General features: G+C 37.3%; 1 pseudogene across 1 annotated transcript in view; it reads right to left on the bottom strand.

Annotated features, from left to right (window-relative positions):
* Window positions 1–10,589: 10,589 nt before the first annotated feature.
* The window catches only part of LOC309849212 (small ribosomal subunit protein eS6 pseudogene), a 71,648-nt pseudogene continuing 64,179 nt past the window's right edge, over window positions 10,590–18,058 (bottom strand). The window contains exon 3 of the transcript in view: window positions 10,590–10,731. The product of the transcript in view is annotated as a small ribosomal subunit protein eS6 pseudogene (transcript). The remainder of the gene's footprint in view (window positions 10,732–18,058) is intronic.

Genomic DNA, 18,058 nt, shown 5'->3' on the forward strand with positions numbered 1-18,058 from the left:
CTATGTCACTCTTGGGTTCTTTCTTCTTTTATAGAACCCTGCTTAACATTTCTTGTAGTGATGGCTTGGTGGTCTCATACTTTTAAACCTTGCTGGTCTTGGGAGCTCTTTATCTCTCCATCCAGTTTGAATGTCAACCTTGCTGGATAAAGTATTCTTGGCTGCAAATTCTTCTCATTTAGTGCCCTGAATATGTCTTGCCAACCTTTTCTGGCTTGCCAGGTTTCTGTGCACATGTGTGGACATTAATCTGATAGACCTTCCCCTGTACATAAGGAATCTCTTCCTCCTAGCTGTCCTCAGAACCTCTTATCTAAAATTAGGATTTGTCAGTCTCACAATCAAGTGCCTCAAGGTCTTTCTAGATTCATTAATCTTGGGGCATTCTTTCTGTCTCTAGGACATTAACACTAGTTACATCCCCCAGATTGGGGAAATTTTCATGGAGAATATGTTCAACTATATTTTCTAATCTTCTCTCTTTCTCCACCTCCTCAGGGATCCCAGTAATTCTGATGTTGGAACATTTCATGGATCATTTATTTCCCTAATTCTGTTTTCAAGGCTTCTGAGCTATTTGTTCCAGGTCTCCTTCTGATCCTTTTTCTCTATCAGTATTTCCTCTAGATCACTAATTCTATCTTCTGCCTCAGTTACCCTAGGTGTTAGAGTATCTAGATTAGATTGGATCTCACTGATAGCATTTTTAACTTTTTCCCAGGTGACTTTCACTTCTGCCTTTAAAGATTCTATGTGGTCACTAATGGTTTTTTCCAACCTAGCCATCGCCTGGGTAATTGTTACCGAGAATTCCCTTTCCAACATAGTTTATGTCCATATCCAATAGTTCTGAAGGAGAGGACACAGTCTCTGAATTTTTCCTCTGTTGGGTGTTGCTCTTCCTAGTCATTGTGGTGAGATATTGTTAAGGGGATGTATAGCGGAATATATCAACCATGATCCAGGCATGCCTCCTGGAATGTTGTGCCACAGTCACATGGAGGATGTGACCAATGCTCTAGGATGTACTGATACCAGAACTCTACAGAGTGGAGCTTGGGCATCTGCCTTTGTCTCAGGTCATGATCCCAGAGTCCTGGGTTGGAGCACCTGGTCTGGCTCCCTGCTCAGCAGGGAGTCTGTTTCTCCCTCTGCCCCTCACCCTCCTTATCCTCTTCTCAAATAAATAAGTAGAATTTAAAAAAAAAAAAAAAAGAAAAGAAAAGAAAAGAAAGAAAGAGAAAAAGAGAAATAAAGAAAGAAAGAAAGTATTTTGTATTAGTTCTAAGCAGAGTGGACTCTGCATTAGGTTCAAGGTAATCATATACTCTAGTCAGTTTAGTGTCAGCTGGGTTAAATATACTAAGTTGAAGAATGGATAAATATTTAATGGTAGCATGAGTAGCTCTTTACTTATGCAACTTATAGAAAACAAAAATCCTGAAATAAGTACTGAGCCAGTAAAATGGCAATAGCTTACTCTTCCTTCAACTAGGATATAATTAAAAGCATTCATGTTTTCCCATTATATTGGTTAGCAGAAATACTCATGTTGATTACTTTCCAATTTAATCATCTCAGTAGAAAAGCTGAGCATTTCCAAACTCACAAGAATCTGATGGCTTGAATTCCCATCTTCTTAACATTATAATTTCATTATTTTTGCTATGGCATTCATTGCCCAATGTTTATTAACGTCATTAGCATCTCAAAGTTAGATGCAGGTTCCTGGTTCCTCAGTGGTCTGTTTTCCAGAAGGCTACATTCAAGAATCTTCTCTTTCTCTCTGTTTTTAAATTTTTGATTAGATGGTTAAATAATGTCAATAGAGAATACATATATATGACACAAACGCTAAGAAACAAAAGGAGGTAATGCTAAAAATGAGTTTTCTTGAGGCGCCTGGGTGGCTCCATTGGTTAAGCATCTGACTCCTGATTTGGGCTCAGGTCATGATCTCAGGGTCATTGAATTGAGCCCTGTCTTGGATTCCATATTCAACTGGGAGTCAGCTTGAGATTCTCCTTCTGTCTGCCCCACTGTTTGCTCTCTCTCTCTCTCTCAAATAAATAAATCTAAAAAAATAAAATAATATAAAATAAAACACACACACACACACACACACACATATATATATATATATATATATATATATATATATATATATACTCTTCCATACTTCCTTAAATTAAAAACCTATCTTGAAGTTACTGTCATATTAGTACCCATGTATTATAAGGCTGAATTTAGAAATCAACAGGCTCCACTGACCTTAAGCTAGATGTTCGCTACACGATTACATGTGATATTTGTATATTTTGGACTTAGTTCAGATGATCAATGGATGTTTCCAGGCTAGGGATTCTATACATAATGATAAGAATCACAATTACATCTATTATCAGAATTATAAATTCAGTATTCTTGGATATTTTTATAAACTTGTAACTGGAGAACTGGTACAAATTTCCTTAGTCTTGCTCTTTGATGAAGCCAATTTGTAATAAATCATTTAAGACACAATAACTATAAATGAATAGATTGTAACTAACTTATTCCTGGTCTCCTATAGCCCTTTAGAAAGCTGACCTACATGGTAACAAAGATTTTCAGAAAATTTTTTGCTTCAATATGTGTAATCATAGTCTAAAATCCACTTTAGATTTTTGGCACAATGTCATCCTACCAGAAACTGATACCATGTGATGCATGTTTATCTCCCTAGTATCTATACAACCAAATTCAGATATTTGATATATCTTTCATTGAGTAAATCATTTAAATACATATCTCCTATCAGGCATTAAATGATAATCTGGAAATACTCATATCTACATTTTCCATCATACCAAGTTTTTAAAAAAAATCAATTAAATGATATTTTGTTACCTACATCTGTTATATTTCATATATAAAATATCAGTTGCCAAAAAGACACTCTATTTTTCTTATAATTACAGCTGTTTCAGAAATAGAGAAAGTGAACTGAATTGTGTTTTGGCAGATTCTACTTAAACACTGAACAAAGACAAGGCATGTATGTGATAAATCTAACAAACCAGCCTCAATTATATATATAACATTTTGCAGATTTAGCCTCAAAAAGCTGCTGCCTCTAACCTCTTGTCTTAACTGCAAAATAGTCATCAGGCAAACAAAAATCCCTTTGTAGCTTCTTGAATGAAATGTGCTCTCCAATTCCTATACATTTTGCAAGATCTGTTGGAGAATAGTGTGAACATTTATTGAAGACATTCTGACAGCCTCAGGTAAACCAGGCAACAGTATTAAATCCCAGGACTTTGATATACCATTCACTGCACACCTCCTCCAGGTCTGTTCCTCTGTTATATCAGTCTGGGCATTTGACACCTAAATCACAGCTGTCTCTTCATTCCAAACCAGTAACAGGATACTCAAATAAGCATATGTATTATCCATCCAATCCTCCAGAATTGGTTCCCCAACTCCCTTATTGTCAGTAACTTCCATTTATATTTTACTTCAGTAATTCAGTAGCAGGTCCATTCTGAATTGGTAGTCTTTTAACCTTGCCACCACTATTTTGCCATCTGCCCCAATTACTTAAGCACATTTTAAATTAGTTCCCTTACCTGTAATGCTGGGGATGATCAAATAATAGCACTAAATTCATGCGAATGTAACGAACTTCTCTTCAATCCTCTCACAGGAATAATTCCCAGGATTTTTATTTTGGTTCTTTTGCCTACCGATTCTGTATAAATTAAATTACTTCATATTTCACAAAGAATAAGATAGGCACTTGTGGATTTGGGAATGGGAAATAATTCTTAGTCTGTCACCAGTTCTCCTTTTTTAATTCCTACTAGGCCACATTCCTCTGTCCACCTTATGTTATAACTACACTGAGCATTTTTCCATGCTTTTTCATATCTCTAGTCCATGTGTCCTAAAATGCTCACTTTCTTTCTGGAAATTCTCAAAGCAATCTTCATATTGCAAACAAAGCATATTATAAGCAAAACTTCTACAAATCCCCTATAGTAAATTTGAGAACTTCTCCACTATGCATCCACATTTATTACTTCTGCTTTTAATTTTTAAAATATCTTATGTTACTGATATACAGCATACTACAGAAAACTAGGGAGCTTATAAGTTTACAGACTATTGAAATATCACACCTATGTCACCACCAATCAGGCCAAGAAGTTGACTAATACCTAGACCTATTTAATAGCCATTCCCCTGCTTTTACCTCAAGTCTGTGAGTATAACATCTTATCTGAAACAGCTTATCCATTTAAAAAATATATATATAGTCTATCTTCTTCCTACTTCTAAAATTTTTGAAGTTATGATCCTCATTCATTTTTCAAATTCTATTACCCTTACCGGAAACTTTCCTGAATTTTTCTCCCAAATTCTTTTTCATGTCTTAGAAGGATATATTACCAAGTAATACAGAAAAAAATATGATATGGTTGTACTGCTTAAACAACCTGATCTGTATCTATAATGTGATCTGTAATTAATTTTAAGACCTTTTAGCATAGATGATCAAGAGTACTTTGTTGGCTTTTGAAAGACTCAGAAATTTCTTCACTTGGGAACACAGCCTAGATACTGGCAAACCACATCCCAACTACAAATATGAAAATTTTTCATGCAATTTAACTAGAAAGTGAATTGAATGCCACTACTAGATTTATTAGAGTTATATTAGAGCCGCCAAAAGGCCAGAGAGCTGGTGACTTCTTGAAATTTTCAAATGGGCTTCTCTAACTATTTCCTTGTTTCCTAATAAATGTTCGCAGGTGTGACAGAATTCAGTCTGAAATTCACTTTCTTTATATCTTACTGATAACATGCTTGTAGGAAGAAGACTTATAGTAAGAATTTGAAAATATCCATTACAGGTGAACCACCCTTAGGTCAGTTCACAGAAGCACACCAAGCCAATCTTCGTTTTAAAATATATATTGCATATTTGCAACCCACCCTCCCTTCCTGTCCTGATTTGTCCTTATTAATAGGAAGTTTATTTTTCTTAAAGACCTCTCTTAATTGATCAAAATTCCAGAGTTTTCTGTATATCCAGCTAAGGTCAACCCTGCTTCCAAATATTAGAGAGAAACCGCGGCATTTAATCAGTCTGGCATAACTACTGATTCCCAGTGACTTGAGTTAGCTGCTGGTAAACTAGACCTGCCCTTTGTAATGGACATTCATTCCCTGATAATGTCATTTTTTGCTTGTTTCAAATCCCCGGACAGTGTGGTCATAATTGAGCACAGCAGCCCACACACATGCAAATAATCATCCTTTTATATTCCCCAAACACTATGGTCCTCTTTAGCCATATGCTTTGCTGAAGCAAGCTCCCCTTCAGGAAATTCAGTCTATTGTATTGACTACCAGTCAATCACCATGAGGTTCATATCCTTCATGAAGTGCTCCTCTAATCTGTGTCTTCTCCTCCAAACACTTCAGACCATCAGAGGGATCCTGCAAATTTCAACAATAGAGGAGAAAGACTGAGAAGATCAAGCCCTAGGCTCCCAGGAGGCTACTTGCTCAGCAGTAGAAGTTCCCATCCCTACCCTGCAGCCAGAAGCTTTGTGAGGAGTTCCCTTTGTGAGGACACAATAGTCCTTTTACACCCTCACTGAGTCTAAATGTGCCTTCTGGCACAACATTTGCATGAATAAAAAAGGAAAATCATATATCTTCTTAGCAGAACAAAGATGATATGCCTCAAGGTGACTTTCTGTCTCCAGATATAAGGGCAAAGAAAAACTCGACATAAAGTTTAATCTCCCGAAAGCAATAAGGCAGAATAGTTTGTTTCTATTTTCCCATTTAAAATCATCTTGCGGGGCACCTGGGTGGCTCAGTGGGTTAAAATCATCTTGCATGCTGAATGATTTTTCTTCAAATTAACTTTTCAAATAAATAGATGTAAATACTGAAATTCATTTTTGAAATTATCTTTTTGTCAGTGAGGATATCTAAATGACATTATTCATTAAACTTCTTAAATGAGTTATGTATATACTAAAAATTAAGATTTTTGAAAAAAGTGACTTTATCAGGTAACACTCGAAAGATTGATTACACTTGATTATGTATTATAGGTTGAAAACAGTTATTCAGCTTTTTGTTTGTGTCACCATGCATAGGGACACCAAATATACCTGCATAAACAGATTATCTTAAGCACTTAGCACTTACACTGTCATTTGAACAGATCATAGAGAAAGACTTGCCTGTGCATTATTAATTTATCCACCTGCATTGAAATGCCATTATTCAGCAGGTTTTTTTTTTTTTTTTATTGTGTTATTACTTTATGTCAGAAAAACAAATTGAAGAGCCAAGGACTGACATATTTCAAAACTCTAAATATCCTTTTGGGAGCCTTCAAGCTTCATTCTGTAGATCAGAATTTTCATTCCTGAGTAATCTCTGCATTTCTCATTATTTAATTCCATAAGCAGAACCTGATCAATTCCAGGATTGTTTCCAGATATGCCTCACAATTTTCTAGCTGAAATTTGGTTTTCCAGCCATGTCCCATCTCTAGCTGCAATTTTTTCAAAAGATTATTTTTCCTGGAGGTAATTTCCACTTTACATTGTACTCCATGGACATCAAGCTGCATGGGTGTGCAGTGTCCGTAGAAAAATAGATCTCTTGTTTCTGATATTCTCATGGTCGCAGAGACTTTGATATTGCCAATAACGAGTTTCTTACAATGTTTCTTTGCTAGATGCACTAAGAACCCGAAATCAACCCAGAACTTCCTTAGTTTATCTTGTTATTCCAAGTATGTACCTGGTTCAGATTTCATGCCGAAATTTTCTCTCTACAATCGTGAAATGTAATTCAAATTTATATTAAGATGCCAGGGAGGGCTTGCATTGTATTTCCAGTTTTGGCTGTGGTGCACAGTGCATATCCACACAGCAGAGTTCCTGTTTTAATTCATGGCCTAACCTCAAAACATACCACTAGTAACCCTTCCTACTTTTCCTGGATATATTCAGGTTCCACATAACTAAAAACTCCATTTCTGAGTCTACAGTCACTGATAAATTGCAGTGTTCTTGGACCTAAGTGGTTACAAACAGCTAATCTCGTCCAGCTTGCTGGGAAAAGCATTAAATACCATTGTCCTTAGGACCATTTGTTGAACTGGCTAGAGGCCAGGCTTCTGGTATATGAGGTCAGTAAGAAATGTAGGAACTTACAGTGAAATTGTAGATACAATGTAAGAATAAATAAAAATGTCTTCCTCTATTTACAAAGGGCAAAGAGATAGTTTTCCCTGATCAAGACTTCCTTAGTATTCCCTCAGTGTGATTCAACTTTAAACAGGTTTCTTTCCAAAGTCTAGATGCTGACCTCCCTTTAGAGCATTTTCTTTAGGAAATACACTGTGTAAATCCTTTCTCCACCCATTGAAATGCAAATCCTCTTCCTGTCTTTTGCCACTTTTATAACCCAGGAATGTCTTTCTTAAAGGAACTGGGAGTCATCCCTTTGAAATGTGATCATAAGAAAGAACCCCCATCACTCACTTTCTGTGGATAGAAGCCTAACTTTGATTAAGTACCAATTAGGGAGCACACATGGTCTAATCACATTGACCTACCTCCCCAAAGTGTCACCCAGGACTTTAACACTAGCTGAATGAGCACTTACAAGCTCTCTCACATTTGCTTTCAGTAGAGCTGAGTTCAATCCTTCTTACCTCTTGCAAGTCTTGAGTAAAGTCTTCCTTGCCTGTTAACTCAATCAGGTACAATTTTTCTCTGGCATTCCATTTCACTTTTTCTCAGACTGTTTCCTTAGAAACATGTCAGTCTGAGTCCTACTCTGACCAGTGGAATGCAGATCTCTCTGGAGACTGAGTTTGTTTTTCAGGCTTTACAGTATAGGGTAACCTTATTTGCATAACAAGTGACCTCTAGGTATGTAAAAACACACCACTGGAATTAGCTCAGTATTCTCTCAAAAGATGTAAAGAAAATTGTTTGGAGGTATTGTTTTGGTCTCTCAAGAAATTTAGGGAATTTATTTTTTCTTCTGCAATGCTGTATAAAGTGTCTGAGATTTTAATTTTGTATTTCCTTCTGTGCAACCTTACATGCTTGTTATTATGTTTAATTAGGTAGAAAGAATAATGACTTCAGAAAGATCCCCAGTCCTAATCCTCAGAACAAGTGAATGTGTCACATAGTAAAAGGGATTTTGCAGATGTGAATAAATTAAGGATCTGATATAAAGGATTACCCAGTTGTGCCCCATGTGACCATGAGAATCCATGCAAGGGGAGGAAAAGCAGAAGAGGCGGAGGCAGAATAAGAGCAATGACAACAGAAGCAAGAGGTTGAAGTAATGAAAGTCTATAATCCAATGGTTGGTAAGCTTCTAGAGGCTAAAAAAAAGCAAGGAAACAGCTTTTCCCACTACGGTCCACCAAATATGCAGCCCTACAGACATCCTGATTTTACGATTTCTGACATGCAGAACCATAAGAGAATATACCTTTATATGGTTTAATCCACTAAGTATATAGTATTTTGCCACAGCAAAATAAACAATGGATATACATACACAGTTATCAGTTGTGTTCTTTTCTGTGATACAGAAGAAACTTTGGGTTGGCAGGATTGTTTTATTTTCTCGACAGTGTATCATCATATGATAAAAGTAAATAATGGTCTGCAATTCCTGTGATGGTCATCCTGAATGTTTGTTTCTGCAAAATTATAACCCCCAAAGTGATGATGTTAGGAGGTGAGGGCTGAGAGGAGATTAAGTGTGGAATACTAATGAATGGGATTATTGCCCTTATCAAAGGGATCCCAGAGAACTCTCTCACCCTTTTTTTTATACCATGTAAGAAACAGTGAGAAGACCTCTGAATTGAGCCCTCACCATACACTGAATCTGCTGGCACCTTCGTCTTGGAGTTCCCAGCCCACAGGGCTATGAGAAATACATTTTGTTGCTTAAGCCACCCAGTGTATGCTTTGTTAGAGCAGTTGGAACTGACTGACTATATAGACTATGGTGTTTCATCATTTCTTCTATTGTGTAAGTCTAAAGTCACTTGTCTTTTATTGGTTAATAATGCACTTTTAAAATTCTGTAGTAAGCCCCCTTGGTAAAAATGAGCTAGCAGAGAATAGTGCATTTTAAATGAAATATATGTACAGGCATTTTCTTTTTTGGAAGCTCATGATGAACAAAATATTTCTTGACATTAGGCATCTACTATGACAGAGAAAGGTAGTGGGTATATCACTGATTTCATGAGACCAGACAACTCAAATCTGCTGCAGAAATATCACCGTCCAATCCAACATTGAGTATTTATTGAAAGAACATAGTGAAAATATTGCATGTGCAGCTGCAGAAATAATATTTTCATATCACTCCAAAGATTCATTTTTTTTTTTATTTAGGTCAAATTCTTTTTCTTAAATTAATTTTGATCATTTAAATCAAAGTTTTTTTTAATGTACCAAGAAAATTCAATTGATATTTTTGAATTTATTAGCTCAAGAAATTATTTACAAACAGGTAAAGGCAGACAGTTTTATAACAATATCATCTAATGCATTAAACAGAAAATCCAGTAACTGCAAAAATGGTTCAAATATATTCATACAATTTATGAAATCAAAGTAAACCTTTTGAATGTACATTTCATTAAAGGTAGTTTCTATAAAATTTTAAAATGTTATAAATTTAGTTAAAAATTAAACCAATAATAAAATTATTTTTGCAATGATAAAATGAATTCTAAATTTGATGAGGCAAATGTCATTGTATAATCATTTTTATTAAATTCAGAAAACTATGGAGCCAAATGACTTTGTGATAGGTTGTGGTAAATATATATCTCCTGATTCTAACCAAACAAGATGTAAAGTTCTACTAATCCGTGAGAAGCTTAAGTTATTAAAAGTTACACTCACTCATGTGTACACACCACAACTTCTTTATTTTAATAGAAGGAGCCTAATGCTAATACTGAATAAACAAAAATACTCCAGCATAAGCATGTGCACTTCCTGCTTTGACTGCTTATTGTTAATGAGAATTTAAGATGTTATAAAACTGGGACAATTACTGACATGCACTCATATTTGTTAGGTCGGTGGCCCTGGGAATGCAGGAGGAACAATAAAATGGCGGCCAGGCCGCCATCTTCCCCTACTCAGGACTTCCCGCCAGAAGGACATCTGTCAAGGACACGTCACCTTGAGTAAACTGAAACTCATTTGAGAAACAGAAACCAGGTACTTTGGACTTTCCAATGCCCAACCTCTAACCTTACCAAATCTGGTTATGAGCCTCCGCCCTGCCCTGGCCCAATAAAAGCTCACTCAACCCCTTCCTGGGTGCGACTTCCCTGACTCTTTTCTCCTGAGTCATGCAACCTTGCCTGAGGGCGCCTTTAATAAACCTTGCCGTGTGCCTATCTCACCTGGTGTCATGTGTATCTCACCTGTAAAACCTTACATTTGGTGCCGAAACCAGGGTGGTGATTGAGGACCCACCCTGGTGAGGAGGCTCTCTCCTCTTCCTACTCAGACCTGGACCTGCCTCTCAGAACGCCACTTCTGAAGCCGTAGCTGGATCAAGGCATTCACCACCACTAGGGAAACAGCAGACGTGGTTGCCATGATTCTCACTGAGCACACCATCCCAAGATTTGGACTTCCTAGAATCCTACAATCAGACAACAGACCAGCCTTCATCTCCAGCATTACACAACAGGCCTCTAAGAGCCTCAGCATCACCTGGAAACTCCATATTCCCCTATCATCCCCAGTCCTTGGGTAAGGTCGAGAGGGCCAACAGCGTCCTCAAGGAGCAATTCACTAAACTCACTCTCAAAACTCGCCTCTCTTGGCCAACCCTTCTCCCACTAGCACTCACCTGACTCAGGGCCTCTTTCACAGACCGTCAGGACTCAGCCCCTTTGTACTATTGTATGGCAGGCCCTTCCTGCTCAATCATAACCTCCCTGTGTCTCTCCACCCCTTCTATCCTATCTGCCCTATCTGACCCTCCTACGAGCCCTTTTATGGGCCCATGCAGATGCGACCATCCCCGCCCCCAACAGCCTGGGCGGAAACTTCCTTCAGGCCTTACACTCACCAACCTTTCTGGTATGGGCAACCTGTCCCACTGCTTCATCTGTGCAGCTCTAGGATCCAACTCAGTTATGGGGTGCCCTTACCACACTCTTTCAATGCGACCACTCCCACTCCTACTCCTTTAGTGGTGCCTGCCACCCTACAGAATGTTCCCCCATTTATTGATCCTCAAAACCCAGTACTCCCATTCTGCTACTCATCCCCAAACACCTTCTTATGCAATTCAACTAATTCATCCTCCTCTATCCATGCTTTTCCGGGAGGATTCTTTTGGGGTAATGACACCTTATCAAAAACCCTCAACTTTTCAAACACTCTCCTATGTGTCCTAATATCCCTGGTCCCTCAACTAACCATCTATATACAAGTGGAAATGGCCATCCTCACTATCCCCCTTCCCCAACAGAAAAGGGCTATATTTCTTCCCCTGGTCATCAGGGTCTCCTTAGTGTCTTCTTTAGTGGCCACTGGACTGGGCACCAGGGCCCTAGCCCACTCCATAGACGCTACCGGAGATTTATCCAAACAGCTCTGGACAGCCACCAAGGCCTCAGCTTAGTCCTTGGCATCCCTAGAGTGGCAGATTACCTCAGTGGCCCAGGCTCATATGTGAGGTTTTCAGAGTCATGGTCAACCAGCTCCTCCTGCGTCCCTACTCCCACCTGTCCACATCTGAGGAGCCCTATGACCATGCCCCCTGCCATCTGGAAGTAGCCAGATCTGAGTCACCACCCCTATTACACCAAAACGGTTGGAATGTTAAGTCGGTAGCCCTGGGAATGCAGGAGGAGCAATAAAATGGCTGCCAGGCTGCCATCTTCCCCTACTCAGGACTTCCTGCCAGAACGACATCTGTCAAGGACACATCACCTTGAGTAAACTGAAACTTATTTGAGAAACAGAAACCAGGCACTTTGGACTTTCCAATCCCCAACCTCTAACCTTACCATATGGTTATGAGCCCCTGCCCTGCCCTGGCCCAATAAAAGCTCACTCAACCCCTTCCTGGGCATGATTTTCCCCTACTCTCCTTTCCTGAGTTGTGGAACCTTGCCTGAGGACGCCTTTAATAAACCTTGTCTTGCGTCTGTCTCACCTGGTGTAGTGTGTATCCTGCCTGTAAAACCTTACAATATTCAGGGTTTTTTGTTTGTTTGTTTGTTTGTTTTTTCCAAACTGCCATTAAAATTGCCAAATGAAGCTCCAAAATGTTCAACTTCTGGAATTTTGTGGAACATTGGAATTAATGCAAAAAAAAAAAAAATGCAAGCAAGAAGCTATCAAAATTCATCCCACAGGGGTATAGCTCAGTGGTAGAGCATTTGACTGCAAAATTCATCCCACAAAAGCAAGATAAAATAATAGGTATTATTTTGAGGTGAATAGAGACTCCGGGCTCCAGCCTCTTTTGGTCCCTGGCTCCCCTTTGCTCCTGCTAAGGCCAAGAAAAGGACCAATAGCCATCCCGTTTGACTAAGATAACTAGTAATTGCTCCTGCTGAGATAGAAGAAAAAGACCAGATGCCCAGTCCTGTTTGAATAAAAAAAGAAAGAGAAACAGCCCCCAAGGTGATTTAGCACTCTCCTGAGATGCCTCTACATAGATTATACTTCCACATGAAAGGGCCATTTGGCCTTTAGAGACCACAAAAACACCCAGCTACCATCCCCCATTGCCTGTAACCATAAAAACTCACTCCTGACCCTGTCAGGTGCTTAGTCTTTGGGAATGATCCCACTGAGCCCGCTAGCATTAAGAAAGCTGTGTTCTCCCATCTCTCCATGTAGCATTTGGGTTTTCTTGGTCACCTCGGATTTTCCGCAACAATTTAATTTTAAAATTATTTGATTGAACTTTGGAATTTTGAAACATGGAAAGAATCCTTTAATGGGTTCATATTTTAATTGGATAAATTCATAATATTTGCCTAAATGGAATACAAATGAAAAATCAACAATTTTGTAACATATACATTTTGCAACATATTCAAATTCTTGTAAATAGTGATAACTTAATTGATAAGTATTATCTTCTTAAAATACTTGCCAAAAATTGAATGGAGGCAAAACAAAAACAAATTATACTTGTAAAAATATTTGGCTTGTATTTTTTACAGATTTCTGTTAGAAATGGAATTTTAAAAAGTCTGGCATTTAACTAAACTTATTTATAGCTCACCAGGAACCTCAGCCTATCTAAGGAGAATATTCCTTAGAAAAAAAGTATATTCTATAAAGAGTAAAATGATCTTTCCATGCCTTCCAAAATTTTAAATCATGAAAATGCAATGATACAGAAAGCTCTACACAATTATTTAAAAAATTAAAAATAACAAGATCATATTGAAAAATCAACTAGCTTTTATTTTTTTAATTTTTTTAAAGATTTTACTTATTTATTTGACAGACAGAGATCACAAGTAGGCAGAGAGGCAGGCAGAGAGAGAGGAAGGGAAGCAGGCTCCTTGCTGAGCAGAGAGCCAGACACGGGGCTTGATTCCAGGACTCTGGGATCATGACCTGAGCCAAAGGCAGAGGCTTAACCCACTGAGCCACCCAGGTGCCCCTCAACTAGCTTTTAAGGAAAATAGACTGATATTAGAAATAACTAAGCTCAGAAACTCATTGGAGTATTTGAATATGTAGAAACCAATTACACTTTTATCTCCTCTTTTAATATTTAGATAAACAACATACTTCCTTATTGGACTTTTATTTGGATGAATATATAGTATTTTCATTGTATAAATAAGCTTATTTTTGAGAATGAATCTTGAGCAGAATTATTCTATAGGTCTACCAACATAGCACAATAAATTTATCGGACAATAACAAAATTACCAAATTGTATTCATTTTATTGCATCATTTCACTCTAAAATAATTTCTGGTTTTGACATTAGATATATGATCACATTAATCACACCTTGTCTTATTTGCACAGAGGAAGAGACACAGAGAGAAATCTGATCCCATATGCACCCCAATAAGAGATGATTCTTTAGAGAACCATTTATCACCTTAAGACCAGACCCTTCTCTGGACCACACCCTTCTCTGGTCCTTGGAATCTACCTACTTAATTATTCCATGATTTCCCCATACTTCTTCATGAACTCACTCTAGATTTATTTATTTTGCACAGAAATTTTGCAAACCAGGGCACATGCATTTCCCTTTATATCCTATCTGCATGCAGTATGTCCAATGTTAAATATGTTGTTTTGGGGATGTGTGTGTGTGTGTGTGTGTGTGTGTGTGTGTGTGTGTACGTGAGACAGAGAGACAGGGAGAGAGAAAGAGAGAAATGTTCCGTTGGTGGGGTAGAGGTAGGGATTGTGGCATGATTTGCAATGAAAACACAGCACTGAATAGATACAGTTGTACTGAAATCATGGATTGGTGGAGAATCAAGATTAATTTAAGTAAGTTCTTCCTTTTTACACTTTCTTTGGGCCTTTCCACAGGGATATCTCCACTTTGCCACACTTCTAGAATTTTGGTTCCTCCAGTCATTCTTAAGACCTCTGTAGCTCTTGAGATACCTCTTGATGTATTTTTATTAAAGTTATATTAAGAATAAACAACCAATATGCAGAATATAGGAGAATTTTCATTAGTTATATAACTATTTAGCCAGTAATCATCACATGTTTAAAGAAAGACAGTTAAATCTGAATATATCAAATGCAGTTCTAAAATGAAGTTGTCAGTGGTAGTATAAAGAACACAGTTTCACAGTTTCAGATTATTGAAAAGATTTTTACAAATCTGTGGTATAATTTAAAAGTTGAGAAAAATTTAATGCTACCTTGATGCCTGAAACAGTGCAAGGGATGATCATATTTGACTTACTATTATAATTATTAAAATATTATGGTTATTATGATTTATATCTATTTTTCAAAAAACATTATGAATCATTTCTCTATGATGGTATTTGATTTTCTAAGCTTGAAAAAAAAACTATTTTAGAGTGGAAATCAGAAACTGAAGTTACATAAGAAAAGATACAGTACCTGCATACCTTTTCAGAGACACACAACACAGAAAAGAATTAAAACAAAACAGACTAATGCTTAAAAATTCTATTCTGAAATAAGTCAATCAGAGAAAGACAATTATCATATGATCTCTCTGATATGAAAAATTTGAGAGGCAGGACAAGGGGCCGTGGAGGAAAGGGAGAGAAGAAAATGAAGCAAGGTGGGACCTGGGAGGGAGACAAAGTATAAGAGACTCTTAATCTCAGGAAACTAATTGAGGATTGTGAGGGTGGGGGGGGATTGGGGGGGTTAGGGGGAGGGAAAGGGTGGCTGGGTTATGGACATTGGGGAGGGTATGTGCTATGGTGAGTGCTATGAATTGTGTAAGACTGATGATTCACAGACCTCTACCCCTGAAGCAAGTAATACATTATATGTTAATTTTTTTTAAAAAAAAATCTATTTAAAAAAATTCCATTCAACTGTCAATAATGTACATATGACTTACTTGGCTTGTTCTTGAAGTTTACAGATGATGTAGTAAAAGAATATTTCGTTAAATTATTTCTTATAAGGGTCTCTTTCATAACAGTTGTGATAAATTCATGCGGATAGGGAATTATAAGAAATGTCCCAAAAAATGTTTAAAAGGGGAAAAAAAAAAGCCAATTTCCCCTTTCCTCTCCTCCATGATTTCTTTTTTAACATATTAATGATTTTAGATACCTGAGTTAAATGCTCTCAGTATTTATGAACAAAAAAATTCAATTTTTTCTGTTACAACTTCATGATTTTGATATGCAGTAGGGAAAGAAATAGGGAGCAGTACATCAAATGTGTAGAGCCACAAAAATTAAATTGTAATCATTCAAGGGGAAAAAAGAAGCACCGAGGAAGAGTGTAGCACAGTCTCCTTTTGTCTTTCAAGTCTCTGTGATTTTGTCTCTGGCTTTCAGTCTGTGAGATCCTTCTTCAATCCTTTCAGCTGGACAGCTGCTCACTCCAAGGAGTAAGTCCATATGGGTTCAAACCTTGCAGTGTGTAGAAAGAGAGTCCCTTTTCTTTTTCTTTTTTTTTTTTTTATTTTTAAGATTTTATTTATTTGACAGACAGAGATCACAAGTAGGCAGAGAGGCAGGCAGAGAGAGAGGAGGAAGCAGGCTCCCTGCTGAGCAGAAAGCCTGATGCGGGGCTTGATCCCAGGACCCTGGGATCATGACCTGAGCTGAAGGCAGAGGCTTAACCCTCTGAGCCACCCAGGCGCCCCGAGAGTCCCTTTTCTCCAAAAGTCTCACTCTACTTTTTGACTGGGGGGTCGAGATGGGGGGAACCCACTTGACAATCATCCTAAGAGTATTTTTTAAAAAAAGGAAAAATTTGACTAGAAGGAAAAAAAATATATACTCTTCCCCACTCTCTCTTTAACCAAAGATTTCACATTTTGTTAAGAATCACCTAAAATACCATTTGAGGTGAAGTGAAAATTTATCCTGTGGATTAAGATAAGTAAAATTCCTGAGAGACAGAACTTAACTTCAAAATTTTAACTTCAGACAAGAACAAAAATTACTTATTTATCCAAGGCATTCAGAAATACAGTGTCAAAATAAATAAATCTTTTATAACAGCATTACATGATTTCATGTTATAATTAACTATTTTGAAATATTATGGAGATGGAAATTTGTGTAGAAATATACACAAGTAATACAAATACATGTTTGCTTTTTTGACTTTTTTGGTATTATTCTCTTATATAGGAAGCAGCAGCCTATAAGGTTTTTATCTCTGTATAAATAAGAGGTTTTTTTTTTGGGGGATTTCATTTATTTATTTGACAGTTGGAGATCACAGAGAAGCAGGCAGAGAGAGGAGGAAGCAGGCTCCCTGCTGAGCAGAGAGACCAATGCGGAGCTTGATCCCAGGACCCTGGGACCATGACCTGAGCTGAAGGCAGAGATTTTAACCCACTGAGCCACCTAGGCACCCCATAAATAAGAGTTTTAAACAACACATTTATATCATGTCATGGAAAATATGAATGAATTGAAATTTATTAGTGGAGGAAACTGGGGATTGTGGTTCTGGTCTGTTTGGTTACTAGGAAAATTATTCACTAACACTTAGATGTACTAAATAAAAGAACAATTAACATTGAGTAATCTATACCATGCTCATGGATGGAAAGAAATAATGTCATTACTGTGGCATTCCCCACAAATCATTCTGTAAAATGAATGGGATTCTAAAATCAAAATAACTTCTGTAACAGATTTTCCTAAAAGTTTATATGAATAAATGAAGGCCCTCACATAATCAAGTATGTTTTATTAAAGGTTTAAAAAGAGTGACTAGGGACGCCTGGGTGGCTAAGTCGGTTGAATGACTACCTTTGGCTCAGTTCATGGTCTCAGGGTCCTGGGATTGAGTCTCACATTGGGCTCCTCACTCCACAAAGAGCCTACTTCTCCCTCTCCCTCTGCCTGCCACTCTGACTACTTGTGCTCTCTATCTCTCTGTCAAATAAATAAATAAAATCTTAAAAAAAAAATAAAAATAGAAAAATAAAAAGAGTGACTCCACAATAAGATATTTGGGTTTACTATCAAATTGTAGTACTTAAAACTGTATGTCGTTGGCACTAAAAACTCACAGAAACACACCCATGTATAATTAGAATTTTAGTATATAATTTAAAATCACAGTATTATTACAGCAACTAAATTATAATTATGAAAACTTACTCAATATGTCTTCTCCCTCATATTTTCAGTGTTGCTCTTCATTGAAAGCCTCTCATGAAAATTAAAGGATATAATATGCTAGTTGCTTCCTTCTTGTCTAACTGCACAGTGCCCTTACTCTCCAACCTTGGTTTAATACCATCTACAACAGAGTAAAAAATTGATTAA

This window comes from Mustela nivalis (assembly GCF_964662115.1).
Source record: "Mustela nivalis genome assembly, chromosome: 15".
Taxonomy (NCBI): Eukaryota; Metazoa; Chordata; class Mammalia; order Carnivora; family Mustelidae; genus Mustela; species Mustela nivalis.